At 33.3% G+C, this 12,896-nt stretch overlaps 1 pseudogene; it reads left to right on the forward strand.

The window, feature by feature from the left end:
• Nucleotides 1-422: 422 nt before the first annotated feature.
• On the forward strand, nucleotides 423-541 carry LOC111742896 (annotated as a pseudogene).
• The last annotated feature ends 12,355 nt before the right edge of the window (nucleotides 542-12,896 follow it).

Raw genomic sequence — 12,896 nt, forward strand, 5'->3', positions numbered from 1 at the left:
AGAATTACCACATGACCCAGCAATCCCTTTTCTGGGGATTTCTGAAAACATTTATCTGTAAATATATATGCACCCTGATGTTCACGGTGGCATTATTCACAGTGACCAAGAAATGCAAACAATCGAAATATCTTTTAATAGATGACGGGAAAAGAAGCTGTGGTAGATATATATACAATAGAATACTATTCAGTCATAAGAAAAGATGAAATACTGCCATTTGCAACAACATGGATGGATCTTGAGAATATCACACTAAGCAAAATAAGTCAGAAAAAGTCAAGAATCATATGATTTCACTCATATGTGGAATAAAAACTGAAAGCAACAGATGAACAAGGGAAACAAAAACTCGTAGAATTATTATGAAGATAATACACAGAGTTCCTACATACCTCACACCCTGTGAAAACTGTGTTCAGATCTACAGCCATGCCACCCTGAATGTGCCCAATCTTGTCTGATCTTGGAAGCTAAGCAGGGTTGGGCCTAGTTAATGCTTGGATGGGAGACCACCTAGGAAGACCAGGTGCTGTAGGTGTAAAACAACAACAACAACAACAAAAAACTATGTTCAGTATCATATGCTTTCAGCTGTCTCTACAAGAATTTATGCAGCAGATATTAGTGTATACTTAAATCAGTAGATACATTTAGAGAAAAAGCAGTTCCAGTTTCTGAGATCACATCTCCTAGTTTCCTTTTTCTCTTGGATCTTGGCTCTTGAACTTTTTACAGGTTCGTTAGCTCTCCCGTACTTTCAAATGAGTGTACTTTCATATTTTTTGCCCCAGTTTTTCCAGTTACTATCAAAGGGAGAGTTGGACTGAGTTACATATTTGCCATTATGGGAAACAGAACTCTCTTTTGTCAACCGTTATATAATGTACACTAATCTTGAATGTTAACAATTACGATTTTTTATATATATTTATTCTAGGGTAGCCATTACTCAGAGAATATAGAATATTTCTAGCACTCCATTAGATACTCTTGTGTCTGTCCCCCAGACTATATCTCTCATGAGATGACTACAATTCTGACTTTTGTAATCATTGATTAATTTTGTCTGTTTTTGAAGTCAATACAAATGGAATCTTACTGAAGATCCACTTATATGTCTGGCTTTTTCACTGAACATGCTATTATAATATTTATTTATGTTTTTGAATATATCAGTAGGACACTTATTAATTATGTGTAGTATTTCATTGTATGAACGTACCACAATTTATCCATTCTCCTCTTGATGGGCATCTAGTTTCAACCACTTTGAAAAGTTGCTATGAACATTTGGCACATTTTTCGGTGGCTAGATGTACTCATTTTTCTTGTGAATACCCCAACAGTAAAATTGCAGAGTTGTAGAAAAAGCAAATATATTCAGCTTTAGCAGAAACTGCCTGTTTTTCAAAATGGTTTTATCATTTTATTTTCCCACCAGCAGCAATGTATGAGCTTTCTTTCTCTCATATAGGCCACATGTTCTTTTTCTTTTTTTTTTTTTAAAGTAGTTCTTTGTTTTCTCTTTTTCATTCTCTTTGATTATGTACCTTGTTCATTATCTAACAAAGCTGGGAGCACGAAATTTACACAGTGTTTTTGCTGCTTGGTTCATTTCCCTCCCCTAACACTAACTTCTGGCCTTTAGTTCACATTTCCTAAAGCGTGGATCAGCTTTGTTCAGCTGAACTCCTCCCATCTCACCAGAGAGGGCTGTATTTGGCCATGTGAATTGGTTTTCTTTTCTCAGTTTCAACTCTGGCAAATGAGTTCAAGCTAAAGGGGAAAGTAATACTTACAAATATGGTTGCTACTTCAAGGAGTTGGAGACAGTAGTCGATACAATGTTTACTATACCCTTGATCCACAACTCATATCCATTCTTTAAGACAGGACAGAATCCAAATTCCAGTGTAATATTCTATAGTCCATTTATCTCTATTTTCTCTTCCCAATTCCATATATCTGTAACCATTACTGATTCGAATTTTACTATAATTGTCATTATCATCATATATGTAATTTGACTATTTGAAAGTATATTAAAATAAAATCTGTAAGGTAGCCATTTTATAACTGAGTGAATATCACAAAAGTTAAGGGGTTTGTCCAAGTGTGCACAACCAGATAGTGCTGGAATTTGGTATAACCCTCTATTTTCTCTACTCCACATTCTACATTCTTTCAACTATTGTACTGTTGCCCTGCATCTAATCTAATGCTTTTGTGATCCAAATGTTGACATGAACTTACTTTAGCCATATAGAGAACATTGTGGATACTCAGGAAATTTTGAATTTTCTAATGATAAAGAGAATGAAATATTTGTGTGTATTTTGGGTCTTTTAATCAGATATTTAATAAAGTTATTTCTCTGTTTGAATAGTACTCCTAGTATTTTTCTAACATTTTCTACAAATCCCTAACAAATATTGATCGATATTTTTTCTAGGGAAGGACATATTTCTAGGATTTACAAAGGAGGAGAAAAACCCCATCTTTATGAATCATTGATTTTTACTTTGGCCCATTTATTCCAAATACATCTACTGCATACAATGTCAGTTTATATATTTCAATATTTAATAATTTTTTGAAGTCTCTGGTGTACACACATATTCTATTAAAACCCTGTAGCCTATTTACTTTCTCCAATCATTCACATGGGCTTTTTCTTGCCAAATGTTAATGTGACATCTGCTGTACCTAATTCCAGTAAATATCAGGAACTTTAATGCGTACAAGCGGTTTATCATACATCCACCATCAATTTGTTCTGAGACATGTCACTTATGCAAATAGCTTAGGGTTTTTATTTATTAAGATTATATCAAGTGAAAGCTAAACACTTTAATTCAAAGGTCTTAGACTTTCTATCCAGATGTTTATAATCTCTTGTGCTATTTACTGACCTTGCCAAATTAAGGTTGTGAATTAATTAGCTGCATTCAGAAATTCAAAGTAAAGAGATGGAATTACCTTCAAAGCCTGATCATATATATTTTCATAAAATAAGGAAGCAATATAAGTTCAACCTGGAAGGAGCAAAACATAATCAAAAAACAAGATCTTGTAAAATGGTAATAGATTCATAAGACAAACCAAACTTTTGCTCTTAGTGCAATGAATTTATGTACTTCAATCATATAAACAAAAAAAAAATTATGTTACATAATATTAGAAATTAATTAAAGATTTTTTAAATCTTTGTTTTTAATCTTAAGGGAATGTACTTGTCTCTTATTTTCATTCAACTATCTATCCAAATGCTGGTTCATCAAGCAAATATTTTTAGTCACTTCTCTAAACATCTAACCTCCTAAAATCAACCTTTCTCCTCATCATGCACAATGTGCCTCTTACACATAGAAAATATAACATTTGTAACACTGCATTTATTTGTGGGATGACTTGGTTAATTTTGTGATTCCTGATGAGATTGTGATTTTCAGGTGGGCGAGGTCTTTGTTCATTTTTCCTCCCCATTGTATTTCCAGAGCCTAAAAGAGTATTTCACAGAGCGGTGACCAATAAATAAATATGAGGTGCTGTATATGAAGCAGAGTTTCAAGGAAATCAAGAGACTGTGTTTACATAAACAGACAACTGGAATTAGGAGTATGGGAGGGAAGATTCTGCATATAATATAGATTAGGGGAAAAAACCTGTTTTATAAGAAATAGAAAACCATTTAGAAGGGAGTTGAAGCAGATATTATAAGGCAGATTTTAACATTAGCCAAGGTAAAAATTTTTACTTCGTAAGATAATAAAGGACAAACATTAACACCATGTTAAACCTCACAGGTCCCTCTTTACCACTTAGCGCAGAGCCCAAAGTTAGACACAAAGATGTTTCCTATGTTTCCTCCATTATTTTTTGCTATAGGTCCAAGGAGCTTATTCTGATGACATTCAGTAACTGTTGCCTAAAATAAAATGTTCCCTGACACTTTAAATTTGTTAATTGAAAATCCTGAATTGTTATAGAAGGATACCACAGGAGCATAAGAGCTTTGGTTAGCTCATTTCAAACAACCCCCGCCCCGCACTGGTACCTGTTTTCAATAAAATAATTTTTGCTAACACTACTCTCTCTCTCTCCCACCTCCATATATATAATATAATATATATATATACATATCTATATAATATATACATACATGTATATGGATATATGGATAGATACACATAATATGTAATACATATATATGTTTACATACATGTGTATACATATTATTTTAATAGGAGTAAAATGGAAGGATGAATAAAAAGGTATAGTAATTTCTCTGTTTCCTGAGACTCCACTGCAAAAACAACAATGAAAGAATAGGAATCACATGAACCCACAATGGTGAAAATTATGAATGAAAAACTGCAGTGGACATCCATCATTTAAGACTCCCCGATATACTGAACACCTTCCTTAAAGTTTGATTATTTTACACATTAGGAATCTGTCTTCTCAAGGTAAAAGCAGAAATCTTGTATCTCTAGAATCTCTTGTTCCTACATTCCTCCAATCAGAACCTATGTCTTTGTCTTTTTTCTCTTATTTTCCTTCTCTCTTTCCATCTCCATCTCTGCTTCCAACTCTCTCCCTCGCTCTCTAACTTACACTTTCTGAAACATTTCCTCAAGTGTATCTTCGACCAGTAGAATAGCTTAGAGAAGGGTAATTTGGGTGAAATTTGGTTTGTTCTTAATTTTGTTTTTAAAAGCTTTACTGTAAGTATGATATAAATATATTTACTATAAATCATACATCGGCCATTAGCTTTAGATGGAATTTATTATTTTTTAAGTGCACAGGGCTAGCCCAGGTTGGAGCCTGACTGACTGACTAAAGTATTGTTTATAGTTATATAAATTTATACTTTGCCTTACTTAATCTGTGTGTGTGTGCGTGCGTGTGTGCGCACTCATGTGTGTATACCACAGAGTATAGTTTGAAGGAAATTCTTGAATAGTTCTAATTTTTTTTCCTTACTGATCTTTTCAGGTTTTCTCTCTTTTGGGAAAACTATAGCAATTATTTTTTTCTACTATGTTGTCAATTTTGTACAGCTTTTTAATATTTTGGGGGAAAGAATGACAAATAGTGGCTTCGTAAAAACAAAAGTTCTTACCTGTTTTTACCAAATTTTTTATTTGTTATTGTTAATTCATATTTTCTTTAATTTGCTAGTTGGATTTCCAGGGCAAATATTTCCTTTTGATTTATCTCCTTAAAAACATGAAATAAGATTGGATATCCAGATACTTTCTAAGTAAAATAGAATACTAAACATCAATTACTAAGAATAGTTATATACTTTTGCTTATTTTTATATGCTACAGGAAGATTATTTCTTGGATCATATTACTTAAATATGTTCATTTTTTTTTCCACTTTAAGAAGGTTTAAAAAGAATGTGTGTGGGTATAGAAAGTGTGTTGTTTTCATGAGCTTCACAAGACTTAAAGTGCGGGTGTTTGATAGACAATTCTCAATAACCAACCCTCTGATTTAATCTGTGAAACAGAAGTCAGTAACTTTAGGTAGAAGTTATACTAAATATGAACCTATGAGACAACAAGCATTCATGACAGAGAAATTCTACTGTGCATTCCTTTTTATTTTTCCTAAGGAAAAGAGTACTTTTTTTCTAAAGCAGTGTCTCCCAAACTTTTTGGTCTCTGGGCTCCTTTTACACTCTTTAATATTATTTAGAATCCTTAAAATTTTTCTTTTATATGGGGTATAGTATTATTACAACTATCAAAATTACAGTCAGAAATTAAAATTTAGGGAAAACTTAAAAATACATATTTATCAATTCATTTGAAAATAACCAAGGTGCACTCATTTCATGTTAACAAAGTATTATTTTTTGAAGAAGTAACTCTTTTCCAGAGCAAAAAGAAAATTGTGATCAGAGTGGCATTTTTGCAAAAATCTTAAATGTTTACTTGACTGAAGACAGCTGGATTCTTATATCTGCTTCTGTGTTCAGTCTTCTGAGATACCACATGTTATGTAGCCTCTAGGAACCTCTGCTATACATTCCTGGGAAGAAGAGTAAAAAAGGCAAACAACATCCCAGTGTTATTACAAAAATGGTTTTGATCTTGCAGACCCACTGAGAGAGAATCACTGTTCTAAAGTGAAATGTCAGTCTGTTCTAGTATACAAAAGAACATAATGAAGGACAATCTGGAAGTGAATTTTATTTGCCTTGGTTCAGAATACCTGAGTATGCAAGTAAGCCACAAGATATATTAAAATTTTAGGAACATTGCTTAATTTTTTATGAGCTGCTTCCTTGGTATGCTAATCAAAATCTTAACCTATAATATGGATAGCTGTTCTTTACCATCTGTGTAATATGCCTAGATAAAAGAGATTCTGTTTCTTATTAGAATGATTTTCTATGCTTTGCATCATTGTTATTATGTCCTTGATAGTCAAGAAAGGACAAAAAAACACAAGGAACTAAGGTTCTTTATTTATGGAAGAGTTAAGATACTTTACAATAGCGTTACCATTCACGTTTATTTTTAAATATTGTACGTCAATTTGATTTAACAGGTAACCAAGTAGTTTCTCAGTCACCTACAATTCTAAATCGCCCAAGTGGACAAATCTGTAAAAGTGGTTTTGATTTTGTATTCCCAAAATAAAACTCTAAATTTGGAAAAAAAATTAATAAAGATTTTAGGATATCTATTACAGGCAAAAATATCTTTGTGATTTCCCAGATAGCTTCTGGAAAATCACAAATATGTCTGTCTGTCTTTCCTTTTCTCTTTCTTTAATTTTTTTTTTTCACTTAAGAAAAAGAGAGCTGTTAGAAATAATTAAGTTTGTTTTTGGATATTACAATATAGTGGAAAAGTTTCTACTCATTCAAGGAAAGAACAAAAACATTTGCCAATCCTTTTTCTTTATAGTTATGTTGTTTTCTTTATAGTTATGTGAATTAGTCTACAATTTTTGCTAATACATTTCAGCTACAGTTTATTTAGGGGTAATTACTCTAAAGAGTGAATTTTCAGATGACTTTATGATTTATAAAACATTTTACATTTTGATGCAACACATGTTCATAAAACACACATCAAATGTTTTAAGAAATGTTACTACTCCATACATTCGAGATGTATTTTTATTCTAGTCTATTCTAGATGCTATTTGGTGTCTCAATTTAATTCTATTTTATTACAACAAAAATTCTGGTTGCAAGCCACTAAAATGATTCCATAATCCACTGTTGGGCTATGAACTTTAGTTTGAAAAACAATTCATTAAAAGAAAATTTTTATTGATAATCTTACCTTTCCCTACCATGCAAATTTTCATATTTTCTGTTTTGTCAGCAATGAAAAAGTAGGAGAGTATATCAGCAACCAGTCAGTGACATCACCTGTGATCTGTCTTTCCTTTTCTCTTACTAAAGAGTAATAGAAGCAATCACATGATAAACGATGAGAAAAGGCTTTTAAAATTTGGATCTAATCAGGACCAGTAGGTCCGAGGTATTGTTTATTTCTCCCTTTCCTCTGGGGAGCTCAGTGTAAAAGGAAAGTCATGTGCTAAACTAATGTCAGACACTGTACACTTTCTTCTTTCAAATGAATCCATTAAAATCAAGGGATCACCTGCTGACCTGTGCACATTGCTATTCAATGCTGACTCAATATTTTCAGGGAGAGAGTGGAATAAAAAACTTGTATTTTTAAGTATATTGATAATATCTACTGATCATTGTCCCAGCAGCGGTTTTATTTTTGCTGACATTATAAAGAAAGCAGTACTTTGGAAAGTATGAGTTTCTGTCGGAGAACTGCACAATTCTGAGTGTTCCTGACTGTGCGTTTCAGAGTGCACCAGGACCAGCAGGAAGTGCTATCCTTTCCTTCCCTGCTACGAGTTTCAGTGCCTAAGTCTATGTATGTTCTTTGCTTCTTTATTTATACCACTGCCCACTGTGTCATGTAACATTCCCTAAACTGGCTGCCAGAAGGTTTGTAATAAAAAAAAGTTTACCGAGAAAACAGATGATATAATATTAAAAATATAAACATGTCAGCATGACATAGTTTAAGGGCTTTTACCAATACTTATAGTAATTATTTTAGGTTTCTTAATGGAACAAGAATGTTTCAAATAGCCTTGTGGTCTTTCTTTCTCTTTTGAAGGGTAGAATACACCCAATCTTCTCCTCGCTTAGATTCTGGCTCTTTTGCAGATTTCTCACTCCATATTTTATTAATTCATCCTGAAATATCAACTGTAAGGGATTAATAGGTTTGAACTTGTATCCATTCAAGTGTCCAATTACATCAAGCAGATAGTTTGTACTCCTGGGGACCACCAGTGTATTTCCCACATGACTGAATCATATATATACATTTCCTACATCCACAGGAAATGTACCATTACTATCTTTACTCGTAATCATACTTTTATACCATTTTTGTTCTTTTGGTAACCACAAAGGGTAAAACTAGTGATTTCCTCAAATAACTTTTTCTTCAAATATAATCTTAAGTGGAAAAGCAATATATAAACCCAACAAATGAGGAACATTTCTTTTTAAGGAGAGGAAAAGGGTTTTGGAGCCCAGTGAATTCACCACTACAAGTCATCTTAGCCCTGAAATCCTAAGACTTTGCAGTTGACATGAAATCCACAAATACATACATATGAGCACACACATACCACATGTGTCTAAACAAACAGACCCCATTTCTCCTATTTGATATTGAGAAGCTTTAGAAAAGAAAAATAATATACACTGATTTCAGGTTAAATATTTAATCATTACTGCTAAACAGAAAAATCACCACTAAATCACTACTAAATTGGAAGTCCATGAATAAAAATTTTATTGATCCATAATGGACAATGAGAATGGGAGAGAGAACTGCAGACAAAGCATTTATGCAAGTTTTTGGAAGAAAAAAATCAGATAGAGAAGTAGTGCAGAGCCTAGAAATCTAAAACGAAAAAAGGAGAAAAAGCTGTTATTTAAGAGCCTGTAGAGGGGTTTCCCTAAGGATGATATTAAAATATTTAACAACCTGTACATCATGGGCTCGGACTAGTCAATTGATGTTGAACATGGACTAGGTGAACAAATACCAGCCTTGAGAAAACAAGTGAAAAAGAGCATTTCCAGTAAGTTCTGTTTATTTGCAGAACCCTCTGTCTTTGGGTGAGAAGTATGAGATATGGGCCAAAAAACTGGAAGATTAGTTGAAAGTTTGTCTATAGAGTAGTTCTTTATATGACACTTACTACAGTACTTTCACAGCACTCACTATTCTTGGTGCTAGACCCTATTCTTGGTGCCTTACAAAAAATATTTTTATTTCTATAATAAACCTAATAATAGAGTCTTAACATTATCTTTTTACAGATAAGGAAACTGAGGCATAGAACTATTAAGTTGCTCAAGGTCACCCATATAGTAAGTGATGGTGCTATGATTCAAACCCAAGCAGTCTGTCTCCATTTTCTTAATGACTACACTATGTTGCCTCCCATTTTTTACCTCAGGACAATTTGATAGAATGAGCTATACCTAAGGAAACGTACGTATAGCGGGAAGCAGGGTAGAAGGGTGGAGCTGAAAACAAGGGGATTACATTAATTTCTTTATTCGGAATTGCATGGCCTCTTTAAAGACTAGGGTTTATAATATTCATTTTTAATTAATCACCACCTGATTTCAAAAAATATTAAACCATTTTATAAATAGCATAAAAGCCTTATACAACACATTTCCAATTCTTCCCTCTCATCCTGTCTTCTCTTATTATCTACATTTTACTTTAACGTATGCTATAAACCCAAACTACATTGGTATTATTTTTGCTTTATACTATTTCAATTAAAAAGAAATATACTTTAGTGTATCTTCATTTTACTATTTCTGGAGATTTTTTTTTTTTTTTAGATCTTAGTTTCTGTGTAATATATCTTTTCTGCTAAATAATTTCTTTTAACATATCTTGTATTAAAGATCTGCTAGTAATACATTTTCTTTGCTTCCGTTTGTCTAAAAATGTCTTTATTTGACCTTCATTTTTGAATGATATTTTTGCTCTGTATAGAATTCTGGGTTGGCAGGTTATTTTTTTTAAAACCTTTAAATATGTTATTCCACTGTCTTCTGGCTTACATAGTTTCTGACCCGATAATTCTCATTCCTGTTCTTCTGTATGCAATGTGTCTTTTATCTTTGGTTGCCTTCAAGACTTTCCCATTATCTTTGGTTTTAGTAGTTTTTAAATATGTCTAGATGTGTTTTGGGGGGAATACTTATCCTATTTGGAGGTTCTCTGAGGATGTGTGGTTTAATTTCTTTTATTAATGATTTAAATACGTCTTCTTCCTTGTTCTTGCTCTCTTCTCTTTTTTGGGATTTCCAGTAAATGTTTGTTAAGCCATATGATGTTGTTCTATAACATTTGGATTCTCTCTCCATATTTTTAAACTCTCTTTGTGTTTCAGTTTTGGTTATTTCTATACCCTCCGTTTATATTCACTGATTTTCTTTTTCCCCTTAGACTATGTCTAGTCCACTGAGGAGTCCATCGAAGGCATTCTTGACCTCTATTAACATGCTTTTTATTTTTAGGATATCCATTTGTTTCTTTGTAATGGGTTCCCTATCTCTGCTGAAACCACCCATATGTTCATGTGATGACATTTACCTTTTCCATATAATGGTTTACCATATTATTCAGAGCTGTGAATTTCTTCTGTGATAGTTCCTATAATTGGATCATTTTTTGAGTCTGGTGCTATTAACTGCTTTGTCTTTTGACTGAGCTATTTTTTCTGCTTTTTTTTCTTATGGTTTTTATTGAACTCCTATGATTAGTGTAGAACAGGAGATATTGAAGTGTATAGCATTTATGCCTAGAAATGGGCATACCTTTTCTTTTGATAGGTCTTTTGCATATGATATGTAGTAATCTAGTCAGAAGTTGAACAGTTTTTTATTTTACTTGTTGCTATAGGTACCTTCAAGGTAGCATTGACTTCAATTTCTCAATGTCCTTGCTCAGTGTTTAAATTTGAGCCATTTGTTAAATATTTTAGAGGTAATATTCTTTTTTGAATTTTATTGTATTATTAGTTTCAGGTATACGGTACACTGGTTAAACATTTATATAGTTTATAAAACGATCCCCCTGATTGTTCTTTCTCTTCTCTGGCTCTACACCTAGCCATTATATTACTGCTGGCTGCATTCCCTATGCTGTGCTCCCCATTCCCACGACCATCTCTCGACTACTAACTTGTACTTCCTATACCGCAGGAGATTTGAAATCTCTTCCTTGTGGTTTGTGGCAGGAAAGCCACTGCAGTCTCTTTGGATGGATTAGTCTCAGATTTCAGACCACTTGGTTGTCTTGAGACCTCAGCCATCTGAAGAGTTCAAGAATAGTTATGATTTTGTAGATTATTACAGTCTTTCTTGTTAGGGTTGAGCCAACATTATTTCTAATTTTCTATATCATTAAGTGGAAGTTGAACTACTCTATCCAGTGATTTGGGGGTTTTGACATTGCCTCCTAAGGCTACTAAACGAAAACCAGGATTAGTATTATTGGCTCAGTTCAAGAGTCAGTGGGCTGTAGTCAGCTTGGCTCAGTTACAGAGATAAGGTCATTCCTGCTTCTTCTCCGTTTTCTGTAAACTCACACAGGAGAATTTTGCCTCTTTCCTCAGTTTAATGTAATGAGACTTTGCAGTTTCCCACCAGACCTGTGGCATTTTCTATCCTTATCATCACACAGCCAATAAAACAGGCCCTCTGGGGAAGTACAATGTTCTAAATGAAGAAACCCATCTTGGCTTTGGAAATCCTGGGTTCAAGGTCTGTCTCCACCAGCAGTGAGATGTAGAAAACACCTTCCCCACATAACTTGAAATAATGGATATGTATTTCAGTTGACTGCATTTAGTTGTTTTGAAAGTTAAGGATGATGCATTTGATGTAATATTATACAATATCGGTGAATCGATAAGAATTATTTTAAAGATGAACTAGATATAATTAAATAACTAGTATCCAAATAATATTTCCATTTATTTACAAAACCCTTTCATCTGCCCTCATTTTAGATTCTCCGTTTTGAAAATCATTTGACTGGTATCTCCATTTTTATGATGAGGCTATGGAGACAGAATGGTAAATAACAACTACTGAGAGACAGACCTGGGACACAAACACAAGTGTTTCTCACTCCATCCCTCAATACATTTCTGTTATGCAATGATGTCTCCTTAAAAGAAATTACATTGCTATACAGAATGTAGCCTCAGTTTTCCTGGCTCCATGGAAGAACAGGAAACCCCTTCAATCATCACAAAATAATTCAATACTTTCTGTCATAAGTGGAAAAGAGATTTTCTGTCCCGAATGTTTGGTTTAAAACTTGCTGAATTGACAGAAGAATGATAGAAGTAGTTGATATAAATGTTTTTAAAAAATTGATGGCAAAAAAAAAAAAAACAGAAAAAAAAAGAAAGAGGATGTGTAGGCTATCTTTAGCAGCATAAGAGAACTCAGGAGTAGTGGTAAAAATCAATTATCCCATCGGGATTATCGAAGCTGAGCATACAAAGTGCAAGTTGGTAATGAAAAGTCTGCTGCTTTGGTACTTAGTTTTGTCTGGATAACACAGACATCTGAGGGTTTACAGTTATCCATAAGCAGTACCTAATCCTGTATTCTGTCACAAGAAATATGCCTGGCATGTCTCATTGCTGTATCTTAGGCAACAGGACTCGAAGGGCATTGGCAACTGGGTTTGTTTTTCAACAGCTTTAATTTCACTCCCCAACTTCTTAGAAAGTGTAAATCTCTGCAGAGTGCCACTGCTCCTACTTTG

This window comes from Pteropus vampyrus, unplaced genomic scaffold (genome assembly GCF_000151845.1).
Source record: "Pteropus vampyrus isolate Shadow unplaced genomic scaffold, Pvam_2.0 Scaffold103, whole genome shotgun sequence".
Classification (NCBI taxonomy): domain Eukaryota; kingdom Metazoa; phylum Chordata; class Mammalia; order Chiroptera; family Pteropodidae; genus Pteropus; species Pteropus vampyrus.